The sequence below is a fragment of the Chrysochloris asiatica genome, unplaced genomic scaffold, assembly GCF_000296735.1.
Source record: "Chrysochloris asiatica unplaced genomic scaffold, ChrAsi1.0 scaffold00038, whole genome shotgun sequence".
NCBI lineage: Eukaryota > Metazoa > Chordata > Mammalia > Afrosoricida > Chrysochloridae > Chrysochloris > Chrysochloris asiatica.
In genome coordinates, this window is record NW_006408556.1 from 21,147,270 (window position 1) to 21,160,430 (window position 13,161).

The following is a 13,161-nucleotide window of genomic DNA, read 5'->3' on the forward strand; positions in this document are numbered from 1 at the left end:
GACATTGTTTCGTTCTGCTGTGCATGGGGTCGCTATGAGTCGGTTCCGACTTGATGGCACCTGACAACAACATTAAGTATCAAAACTAGCAAAATTATTAAATATGCAATGATTTTTGTCATTTGGTTATACAGACTCTGAAGATAACCCAGTTTGGGCCTACCTCATAAGGAGGTGTGACAGATACACAAATCCAAGAAAACTCAAAACACAATTCTAGCATCTTTGTGTCAATGTAGAATATAAACCAATTCCAATGTATAATCAGCATTCTCACAAAAATCAACAGTAATATCTAGTAATCTTCTCTATCAGGTAATCTGGCCCACCACCCAGTCATTCACAAACCCAAATACATTTAGATTTCTCAACTGACATCATGTTTATTTTCATACTACATCTATTGTTGGCAAAGAAAGAGACATTCTTCAATCATTTTCTTCACAGTGACAAAAGAAGAAACCACCAGGAAAATTTATATGTAGGGAAAATACTAGACTCTTAGAGAAAGATTTTAATGGAAAACTTCTAACAATGAGGATGATAGAAAGGGAGAAGGAATGCTCAAATATTTTAATAGAAACAAGTGAGTTGACAGCATTAAACAATAATTACTTAAATCTCTATTTACTTACATAAAAATTAAGCAACTTTTTTCATTTGAACATATGACAAAGAAGAAAAAGGATGGTTATTCTAAAAATACAGAAAAAATTTCCTCAAATCCATGACACTGTTGTTGCTGTTGATGGTGTTGTTGTCAAGTACCGTCGAGTTGATTCTGACCAATAGCGACCCTGTATAGGGTTTCCAAGGAGCAGCTGGTGAGCTTGAACTGCCAACCTTGCAGTTCAAACGGCTTTGCAGTCTGGCGCATTAACCCACAGTGCCACTAGGTATCATTAAATTGGTTGTGGCTCATATCAAACCAGTATAGGGTTTCTGAGGAGCAGCTAGTGGGTTTGAACCTCTGACCTTGTGCTTAGCAGGCCAGTGTTTAATATACAACGCCATATCAGAACTCCAAATCTATCAATGGTGGTGTTTGTGGTTATGTGCTGTGAAGTCGGTTCTGACTCATAGGGACCCTGCACAGGGTTTCTGAGACTGAATCTTTACAGAAGCAGAAAGCCGCATCTTTTTCTCATGGAACCACTGGAAGTTTCGAACTGCCGACCATGAGATTAGCAGCCCAACTTGTAACCACTATACTACCAGTATTTATCAATACTAGTCATGAAACAAGGTTAATTTTTCTTTTAAAATCATATACATACTTCTTATGGGGAAAACAACCATGAGACTGCACTTAAATTTGTAGCAGCTTAAAACACAATAAGATGAAGTGAGACAACACACAACAAGTGTTTGTAAGTGTGAATGTTTTATAAATATGAGGTATTAAAATTACATAAGAGTGGGAGTCTTGTGTGGCATCTGCAATGTTCCTCTTTCTACTTACTTTGGGGTGTAAAAGATAATTCCTTTTATCAACATTCAAAGTTTAAGATTGAAGCCTGTCTTCCTAGTTGTACATTATGTTTGTGTTGTCTAGATGGAGTCTGCATTCTAAATGCATTGCCTAGCTAGATTTTGATTCCCTTTAGATGTCAAAATTGGTTTGAAAGAGAGGCTTTTGGAGGAGACTGTAGAAAGCAACTTACTCATTGTTATAATAAATAAACTCTATACCCAAGTTCTTCCTATCACATGAAATCTAACATATCAAATGCCATCTATTACACAAGATTAAACCCACAGATGGCTTGTTAAAGACTTATCAATATCTCGTTTGTACTTTTATTCCAGTATACTGCTGCATTATTACCCACTTACTCTGGACTCTACCAACCACTTTCCCCAAAACATGTAAAATAAAACTTTCATCACTATTAATTATTAAAACTTTGGGAGAAAAACATTGAAGGAAAAATTGTATGCATATTTATCAGTCACATGTATATTGGGACATTTCTGTCTTTATAAAATAACCAGCATATGCAAAATGCATCAATTTCATATTTTCTAATGGGAAAGACAAGAAATTCTGGTAGCATAGTGGTTTCAAGTTGGGTTGCTAACCTCAAAGTCAGCAGTTCAAAACTACCAGACATTCTGCAGGAGAAAGATGAAGCTTTCTGCTCCTGTAAAAATGTGCAGCCTTGGAAACCCTGTACAGGATCACTGTGAGTCAGAATCGACTCTCCAAAACACCACCACCACCACCATTGGGAGAGATGAACTGCAAGAATTTCTAGTTTACTGGATGCGTTTTAAATGGAAATGTCTTTGTAATTCAAAGATCAATTTTAAACTTAAAACTACTTAGAATTCTTGCTTGATAAATGAAAGAATCCAAACCAACTGCCATCAAGACGATTCTTATTCATACCAACATCATATAAGGTTTCCAAGATTTTAAATCTTTATGGGAGCAGATAGCTTAATTTTTCTCCTAAGATTTGAGCCACCAGCCCTGTAGTTAGTAGTCCAATGCTTATTCTACAGCACCACCAGTGCTCCTTAAAATAGTGCAGCCACTTTGATAAATAGTTCCTTAAATTGTTAAAACAATTGTTGTTGTTGTTAAGAGCCATTGAGTCAGTTTCGACCCATAGCGACCCTGAACAGGGTTTCCGAGGCTGGAAATATTTACGGGACCAGAAAGCCTTATCTTTCTCCCCTGGAACAACTGGTAGTTTCAAACTGCTGACTTTGCAGTTCGCTGCCTGATTTGTAACCACTATGTTACCAGAGCTCCTTTGTTAAAACAATGACTCAGAAATTCTACACCTAAATATATATTTAAGATAATTGAAAATTCATCTGTACCTACCTACCTAAACTAGCACAGATGGAAGTAGATAACTCAAACAAATGTGAAAAAAAAAATTCATCAAGTCATTTAAAAATTTCCAACAAAAAAGTTTAGGCCCTGGTGGCTTTACTGGTGAATTCAGAAAAGTGCTAACACCAACTTTACTCAAACAATTCCAGAACACAGAAAAAGATGGAAAACTTCTGAATACATTTATGACGTGAGGATGATCGTCATACAAATATCAGGCAAAGACATCACTGAAAAAGAAAATCATAGATCAATACCCACCATAAGCAAAGAAGAAAGTATTCTCAACAAAATCTTAGCCAATAGACTTAAAAAGCACATCCAAAAAATACATCATAACTAAGTGGGATTCACATAAATAAAACAAAGGGAAAAAAACCCACATGATCATATTGATGGATATAGAAAAGACATTTTGCAAAATCCAACATCCATTCCTGATATAAAAAAAAAAAATTCAACAAAACAGGAATAGAAGAGAAATTCTTCAACATAAGTAAGGGCATATATACAAATCCAGCATTTAACCATTGAAAATCTCATGAAAAACAGCAGAATATAATCAGGTATTTTGCCACAATATGAAAACATGAATAGCACTAGAACTTTGTAAACAGTACCACCAGCAATGGGCTCAAACGTAATAACAATTGTGAGGATGGCATAGGACTGGTCAGTGTTTCCTTCTGTTGTGCAGTAGGGACAGACTGACTGCACCTAACAGGAACAACATAGTTTAAAATCTCCCACTATTATTGGAGATTTGTCTGTTACTTTTTTCAATTCTATTAGGAGTTGCTTTGTGGATTTGGGGGCTCTTCCATTGGGAACATAGATATATATTATGGTTATGCCATCTTGTACAGGGTTCTCTCCTTGTCTTTGATTTTGGAGAGCTTGATTATGATAGGTCTTGCTGATTTTCTTTAGGGGTCTATGCTGCCTAAGATTTGTTCAGCTTCTTGAATGCTTATCTTCTCATATATCATGATGTTGGGAAAATTTTCTTCCAGCAGCTCTTGGAACATCTCCACTGTGGTTTTCTTTGAATCTTCCTGTCCTGGGACTCCAATCACCCATAAGTTATTCCTTTTCATGTTGTACCACACAAATCTTAGGCTTTCTTCAGATTTTTTTCATTCTTTTTCTGCTTGTTCTTCTATTGAAAGATTTGTCTTCAAACTTGCTGACTGATTAATTTCACTTAGCCTAACGTGCTTCAGATTCATCAATGTTGTGAGGTGTTTCACAGAGTCATCAGTATTCTTCAACATTGGGTAGTGTTCCATTTGGCGAATGTACCACAGTTTGTTTAACCATTCTTCTGTTGCTGATCAGTTAGGCTCCATCTTTTTGGTGTGTCTCTTGTAGACTGCATATTTAAGAATCCTTTTTTCTTATCCCTTCTGTTACTTTCTGTTTGTTAACTGGTGTGTTTAGTCCATTTATGCTAGGTGTAATTATCAAGATGTGGTGCCATAGAATAAGCACTGGACTGAAAGGTCAGTTTGAACCACAAGATTGGCAATTCAAACTCACCAACCACTCCTTGAGAATCCTAAACAGGGTTGCTGTGAGTCAGAACTGACTTGACAGCACTTAACAACATTAACAAATGAATTTATTGCTGTCATTTTACTGGGTTTTTTTTTTGTGTGTGTGTGTGTGGTTTCTTTGTTCCACATAATTTTCTTCACTGACTTCATTTTGTTTGTAGGTTTTTTTCACATTTTCATTTCTATTATGTTGTTGTTGTTGTTAAGTTGCATCGAGTTTATTCTGACCCATAGTGAGCCTGTATAGGGTTTCCAAGGAGTGGCTGATGAACTTGAACCACCAACCTTGCAGTTCAAATGGCTTTGCAATCTGGCACATTAACCCACATCACCACACCAGGACTCTCTCTATATATATATATGGTGGTGGCTTACGACTCATAGCAACTGCGTAGGGTTTCTGAGGCTGTAAATATTTACGGGAGTAGAAAGCCTCATCTTTTTACTGTGGAACAGTTGGTAGTTTTGACTGCTGACTGCAGATTTGTAACCTCTATGCTATCAGAGCTCCTACATATATACATAGTTAGCATTTTGTCATTACAATATTTGTATTTTACTGTTACTTTTGCTTTATTATGTTGGTTATCTAATACTCTTTTCTTTACTAATCAGTGTCTTATCAATTTTATTAGTCTTCTCTGGGAACCAACTTTTGGTTATTATGTGTGAATCTATAGATTATTTGCTTTCAATTCCTTAATTACTCTCTTATCTTTCCTTTTTCCCTTTTATTTTACTTTGCGTTTAATTTGATATTTTTATTTCAAATATTTTTTTCTCATTTATGTCTATAGTCATCAATGTAGTTATGTTATGCTACAGTAATGAACAATCTAGGATATTAATTGCTTAAAATAATAGTTATGCTTCTCATTAATAATTCCTGACCACCAGGGGTCACTTGAGGTCACTCCCTGTCAAATGTCATTGACCGTGTTGTACACCTGTAGTATAAGGAAGGGCCGATGTATCTTATTTGTAAATTTTAACTTTTTTCTTGAGTAATCTCCCTTTTAACCAATTTCAGGGCTTCAAACAAAATCTATGAAGGCTTAATTCTGTAAAATCAAACATTAGAAAGAATTCAAAATAAAGAGTATGGAAAATTTCTGAAATAGCCTAAAGTACGTATCTTATGATTGGGTATGGTGTGTATTAAATGCTCAAACCTACTGATCTTTTAGGTTTAGTTTTATGCATTTTACATGGCAAATTCTCAGTTTGAAATTTTGTAATATATTTTTTCTATATATTGTGCCAGAGACTTAGCTGTAGATTTCTGTTCCCTATAAATGCCAGCAATGCTCTTTGTGATTTATAAGCAGAGTATTTCAGAAATGCTAAATCAGACAGACAGAATTTTCAGAACCACAGTGTTACTCCCTAGGGTATCTTTTCAGAGGTTTGTGAACTTGACAACTCCTCTGTGAGGGGATTCTATTTGACAGAATCTTAGGTACAATAAAAATGCCTGAAGGGTCATGGTCTATGTAAGCTGTAATTTTAAGGTTTTAAATTAGTTTTTAACAAAGTGTTTAAGGTTACTGAATGCAATGTTTTCTACATATTGCAAAATTAATGCTTTGAAGCTTTCTCTTAAGCTTGGATAAAACCGAATAGAGATTGGGTTTTCTTTAGAGCAGAAGTTTCTTCTGTGCATCCACATCATGTAAGCCGCAGAATGGTGGTTCAAACCCAATAGCTGCTCCTCAGAACCCCTATGCAGGGTTGTTATAAGTAGGAACTGATGTGGGCACTAAACAACAACAACATATAATGCTAAAACACTTTGTCAGGGGTTCAAATCTTCAATTTCATCAGTAAGATATACTTAATGGAATCTTCTCACTATTAATTTGCTAAAATAGTCTAGTAAACATTCAGTAGTGCAGCTTGAACTCAATATAATAATTAATAAGATTTACCACTACCTTCGAAAATACCATTCAGTAACTACTTACCTGAGTCATTTTTCAATATATAGTGAAAACACATTGAGACTCAAGACTTGTTCAATCCCCAGGTAAACTTAGATGGCACCTAGTACACAGAACTACTGTGAGACAAGTTAATAAACTGATGAGAACGTTTCCTCCATACTCCCAATACATGTATTTTATTCAGAACACACACATCATATCCTGACTCTGAAAAAGTCTCTGTGAACAGACAGCAAAGGAGCAAGTCCTTTTCACTCTCAGCTCCTTGAAAGATGTTAATCAGACAAGTTGCAATCGGACATATATGTTACATGCCAGGGCTGTGATATGCTTTTTAAGCAGCCACACTTTAAAAAAAAAAAAAAAGATTCTCAGTAACTCATGTAAAGTAAGAACCCCAGGCCACAGAAAAGACTGTAAACTGCCCAATGGTTTGTAACATAGCCCTCAGCTTCAAGTTTTCCCTCCAGACAAGTTAGACTAGAAATTAATTGTTATGATGACAACAATATGGTTATTCTTGCAACTCAGTTCACATGCTTACAGTGAAAATATTTCCAAATTTGAGTAGACAATATTTCTTCCAAGACAGATTTATTTTGTTCCTTAGAAAATCCAATATGATTCTCCAACACCACATTTCAGCGGCTTCATTGATCTTTTCTTGCATGCATATGAGGCCTTGAAAGGATCAAGGCTTGGGTCAGGTACACTTCAGTCTTCAAACTGACATCTTTGCTTTTTAATACTTAAAAGTGATCTTTTACAATATATTTGCTCAATGCAATAAACTATTGGATTTATTGACTTCTGCTTCCATGGGCATTGATTGTGGATCCAAGTGAAAAGAAATCCCTGACAACTTTAAACTTTTCTATGTTTATCATGATGTAATTTATTGGTCTATTTGTAAGGATTTTCATTCTTTTTTTTTTCTGCCCTGAGGAACAATCCATACCTAAAGTTGTAGTCTTTGATCTACTTCTCCTTTCAGCAAACAAAATTGTGCTATCTGCATATCATGAGTTATTAATGAGTCTTCCTCCAATCTTGATGCCACATTCTGCTTCAAATACTCCAATTTCTGGGATTATTTGCTCATTGAGGATATAGATTGAATTAAGGGTAGTGAAAGGATGCATCCCTGACTCAGCATCCCCTTAATCTGTTTTAATGATTGCCTCTTGATCTGTGTATAGTTTCTGCATGAGCAAAATTCAGTGTTCTGGGATTTCCATTCTTCTCATTGTTATCCATAAACTGCTATGATCCACACAGTCAGATACCTTTGCATAGTCAATGAAACACAGGTAAAATTTTTTTCCCATGTTCTCTGCTTTTATCCAAGATCTATCTGACATCAGCAATGATATTTCTTGCTCCTTGTCCTTTTATGAATCTGGCTTGGGATTCTGATGTACTGCAGCAATGATTTTTGAATTATCTTTAACAAAATTTTATTTGCATGTAGCATTAATGATATTGTTAAGAATATCTGCATTCTGCTAGATTAACTTCCTTTGAAATGAGCACAAATAAGGGTCTCTTCCAAGGTGGAAAATGTAACTGTCTTACAATTTTTTTGGCATAGATGATTTCTACTTATCTCTATTTTCTCTAAATTAAAAACAAAGAAAAAATTAAAAATGCTATCTGTTTCACCTATTTACCATCTTACATTAGACGTTCATCAATTTATTTTTTATGCCAATCTATCACTTGTAATTTGAATTTTCTCTTATAAAAATTTCCAAACCTGGTTTTAAGCTTTTTTTAAAATAAATTTCCTCAAAACTTGCCATGAACATCGCCATGTGTATGTGATATATTTTGAATGGATAAATGGATGAAAGACATCTACAGGAGAAGAGTAAAGATCAGGGACATAACTGAACTTTCATGGGTTTAAATAATCTCATCTCTCTCCCACAGTTTATAAATTCAGTCTTCAGAAAACATTAGGTATGTTTAGTTTGAAGTTGCTCAATCTCATATATTGTGAGTTGAACATGATACATTTTGCATTATAGCACTTAAATGTAGACTGAGACTCTAAAACATTTAAAAGACTAGTTGAAAAGTATTAAGTGATTTCTCTTCCATGATATTGCTTGTAGCTGGAGAGTTACAGCCCACCTTTAAAATATTTCAGATTCAAATAAATTAAAGCAAATAAAAATCAAGAAACTTATTTAAGCAAGAAGAATAATTATTCCTACTTGTTAAATAGAAAAGATTCATTTGAGGAGAGAGAAAAATAAACAGTCACTTTTTATTTTAAAAAAGATACAACATAAAGGACAAGCCTTCTAACAAGGAAATCTCATGGATTTATATTCATATTCATCATAAGATCAAATGTTGATCAAACTAGTTTGTGACTTAGATTTCTTCACTGAAAAGCTGTTGCCACCACAACATTTTCAGAAATGTCAAATTCTTTCCAAAGATCAGGGATTTTACTCAATCTGTTGGAATCTACTGATTTCCTCAAATTATTTTTACATATCATAAGTAATATTGCCACCACTCATCTGTCTATCATACTGTCATGGCTTGCATATTGCTGTGAGAAATATACAGAATGCCACTAGTATTTTAAAAATCAGCAGGGTATACTCATGGTGGACAGGTTTCAATTAAGTTTTGAGACTGAGCCAGATTAGAAAGGGAAGGTAGACTATTTCTGAATTTTTAGCCACTGAAAACCTTAGGAATAGTAGTGGAAAACTGTCAGGTAGCACCAGCATATTGAATTTTGAAAAACACTGTGACTAGTACCAAAATATTGTCAGACCACCACCATAGTGACAGAAGATGAGCCGCTTAGGTTGGAGAGCACTCAAAATACAACTGTGGAAGAACTGCCTCTTCAAAGTAGACTTGATCATCAGGATGAAAATAGGGTAAAGGATTTCAGGACCTTCATTTGCTGATGGGGTACAACTCAAAATGAAGAGAAATCCCTGTAAACATTCATTAATAATTGAAACATGGAATGTACAAAGAATGAATCTAGGAAAATTGGAAGTGGTTAAAAATGAAACACATAAACATCAATATCTTAGGCATTGGTGAGCTGAAATGGACTGGCATTGGCCATTTGGAATTTAACAGTCATATGGTTTACTATGCCAGGAGTGACAAATTGAAGAGGAATGGCATCACATTCATCATTAAAAATAAGATTCAAAGATATATCTTGAAGTATAAAGCTATCCATGATAGGATAATAGCCATACTTCTGAAAGTAAGACCAGTTAATATCCCTATTAATCAAAATTACAGAACAACTACTATAGACAGTAATGATCAAATTGTAGAATTCTATCAATTTCATTTGAAATTGATCAAACATGTAATCAATATGCATTTATAATTATTGGTGATTGGAATGCAAATAATGAAAGCAAAGAGACGAAGGATCAGTAATTTGAAAATATGGCATTGGTGGTAGCAATGATGTTAGAGATTAAATGATAGAATTTTTCAAGACCAATTACTTGTTTATTGCAATTACCTTTTTAAAATAGCATAAAAGATGGCTATACACATGGACCTCACCAAGTGGCATATACAGAAATCAAATGGATTATACCTATGGAAAGAGACAGTACAAAAGCGCCATATCATTAGTGAAAACAAGGCTAGGGTCAGACTGTGGAGCAGACCATCAATTACTCCTATGCAATCTCAGGATAACAATAAAGAAAATTAAAGCAAGTCCACAAGAGCCAAAATATGACCTTGAACATATCCCACTTGAATTTAGAGAACATCTCGAAACGATTTAATGAATTAGACACTAATAATTGAAGACCTGAAGAGTTGTGGGATAACATCAAGAATACCATACAGCAAGAACCCAAAAGGTCATTAGGAAGACAAGAAAGAATGAAAAGATCAAAATGATGTCAGAAAAGACTCTAAAATGTATTCTCCAGCATAGAGATGCTAAAGCAAAATAAGAAACTCAGAAGTAAAAGAGCTGAACAGACAATTTCAAAGTGCAGCTTGAGAAGACAATGTCAAGTTTTATAATGAAATGTGAAAAGATTTGGAATTAGAAAACCAAAACAGAAGAACATGCTCAGTATTTCTCAAGCTGAAAGAACTAAAAATAAATAAATAAATAAATAAATAAATAAATCAAGCCCTGACTTGCAATATTGAAGGATTTTTTTGGCCAAAATAGTTAATTACGCAGAAAGCATCAAAGAAGATGGGAGGAATATACAGAATTACTATGCCAAAGAGAAATAGATTATATTCAACTATTTCAAGAGGTAGCATATGGTCAAGAGCCAATGGTATGGAAGGAAGAAGTCCAAGTTGCACTGAAAGCATTGGCAAAGAACAAGGAAGGGTTGGGGAACTAATGAAATACAAATTAATATCTTCAAACAAACTGAGGCAGCAATGGAGGCAATTCACTTATCTATGCCAAGAAATTTGGAAGACAGTTGCCTGACCAACTGATTGGAAGAGATCCATCTTTGTGCCCATTCCAAAGAGAGGTGACAGAAAGCATCAGGTAATGTCATTAGTATCACATGCAAGTAAAATTTTGTTAAAGATAATTTTAAAAATGACTATAACAGTACACTGACAGGGAAATTCCAGAGAGTCAAGCCAGATTCAAATGAAGATGTGCACCAAAGGATATGATTCTTGACACAAGATGAATCTTGGCTGAAAACAGAATATCAGTAAGATATTTACCTGTGCTTTATTGGACTATGCAAAGGCTTTTGACTATGTGTATCATTACAAGCTGTATACAACACTGGAGAATGAAAATTCCAGAACACTTAGATATGCTGTTGAGAACTTAATAGATAGACCAAGAGTCAGTTATTCAAACAGAACAAGGGGACACTGGTTTAATATTAGGAAAGCTGTGCTCCAGTGGCGTATTCTTTCATCCTTCTTGTTTAATCTATAGCTGAGCAAACAGTCTGAATATCTGAGATATAAAGAAGAATGTGGCATCATGATTGGAGAAAAACTCAAAAAAATCCTGTGATACGCAGAGGATACAACTTTGCTTGCTGAAAGCAAAAGGGACTTAAAATATATACTGATGATATCAAAGATCACAGCCTTCAGTATGAGTTTCTTCTTAATGAAAAGAAAATAAAAATCCTCACCACTGGGCCAATAAATAATATCATGATAAATGGAGAAAAGATTGAAGTTGTCAAAGACTTCATTTTGCTTGTATCAACTATCAATACTCATGGAAGCAGTAATCAAAAAATCAAATGACATATTACATTAGGCAAAATTACTCACCAGACCAATTTAAAGTGTTCAAGAGCTAAGATGTCAGTTTGAGGTAAGCCTAACCTAAGCCATGGTATTTTCAATCACCTCATATGCATGTAGAAGTTGGACAGTATATAAGGAAGACACATAACAGTTAATGCATTTGAGGTATGGTGTTGAAGAAAAATATTAAAGCTACCATGGGCTACTAAAAGAACAATCAAATCTGTGTTGGAAGTAGTATAGTCAGAAAGTTCCTTGGAAGCCAGAATGGGGAGAGTTCGTTTCTCATACTTTGGATAAATTATCAGGAATGACCAGTCCCTAGAAAAAGACATCATGCTTGGTAAGGTGGAGGGTCAACAAAAAAAGGAAGATCCTCAACAAGATGGACTGGCACAATGGCAGCAGCAATGGGCTCAAGCTTAAAAACAATTGTGACGATTTTGCAGGATTGGGCAGTGTTTCATTAGGTTATGCATAAGGTTGCCAAGAGTTGTAGCTGACTGGATAGCACCTAACATGAAGAACGACAAGTAGTACTATACTTAGAATTTCTCCAAAAACTTTGGCCCGTTATCTAATTAATCACATTATTAGGCAGCTGTTACTTTTGTCAATGTTTTCCATTTTAATAAAATATTTTCCCACATATTACTTTGCTTAGTAGCTTTACCAGAATGTCTTATCTTCTTTGGGTGAAGCAATAGGGTGCTAACTGAAAGATTGTTGGTTCATACCTAATAGAAAGATGAGGCTGTCTAATCTTGTAAAGATTTACAGTCTCTGAAACCCTATCAACTCAGTGACATTGGACTTGGTTAATGGATTTTATCTTTTGCACAAAAACAAATGTATGAAACTCAGTTAAAAATAAATGTCTATCCATTTCACCCATTAAATTTGCATAAAATCAGGTTTCTTGTTTAGTTCCTTACATGGTTCTGAAGAGGTCATCCAGTTGCTCTTGCAACAAGATACACAATTTTGGCCTAAAGTTACTTAAATCACAGTTCACTAAGTGGAAGCAACATTGTGGGTTGTTTTTTTCCAGCATTTTAATGTGAAATACGCTTATACACAAAAAGAAAAAAAAATCAGCATATAGGTAATTTAGTGTGTATTTGAGAACAAATGAACACTGTTTCCTGTTTTATTTCTGAAACAGGTCTTTGTTGGCTTTTACATCAGGTAATGTCCTCATAAAATAAATTGTAAAATGGCCTATCCAACTTTGCTGTATGAAATTCTTGTATAAGAATGGTATTTTTTTTTGCCTAAATAATTCATAAAGTGTAACTGTAATTGTATCAGTGTCTGTTTTTTATTGTGATGAGTCCTGATGTGGTGCCACAGGATAAGCACTGGATCGCAAGATTTGAACCGCAAGATCAGGGTCAAACTTAGCAGCCGCTCCTTGGAAAACCTATACAAGGTCATTATGCGTTGTAAGTGAGCAACAACATTAATTTGAAGAGCAACAACAAGCTTTAGAAACTAAACGTTCATTTATTTTAATATATATTATTTTTGTTGTTGTTAAATG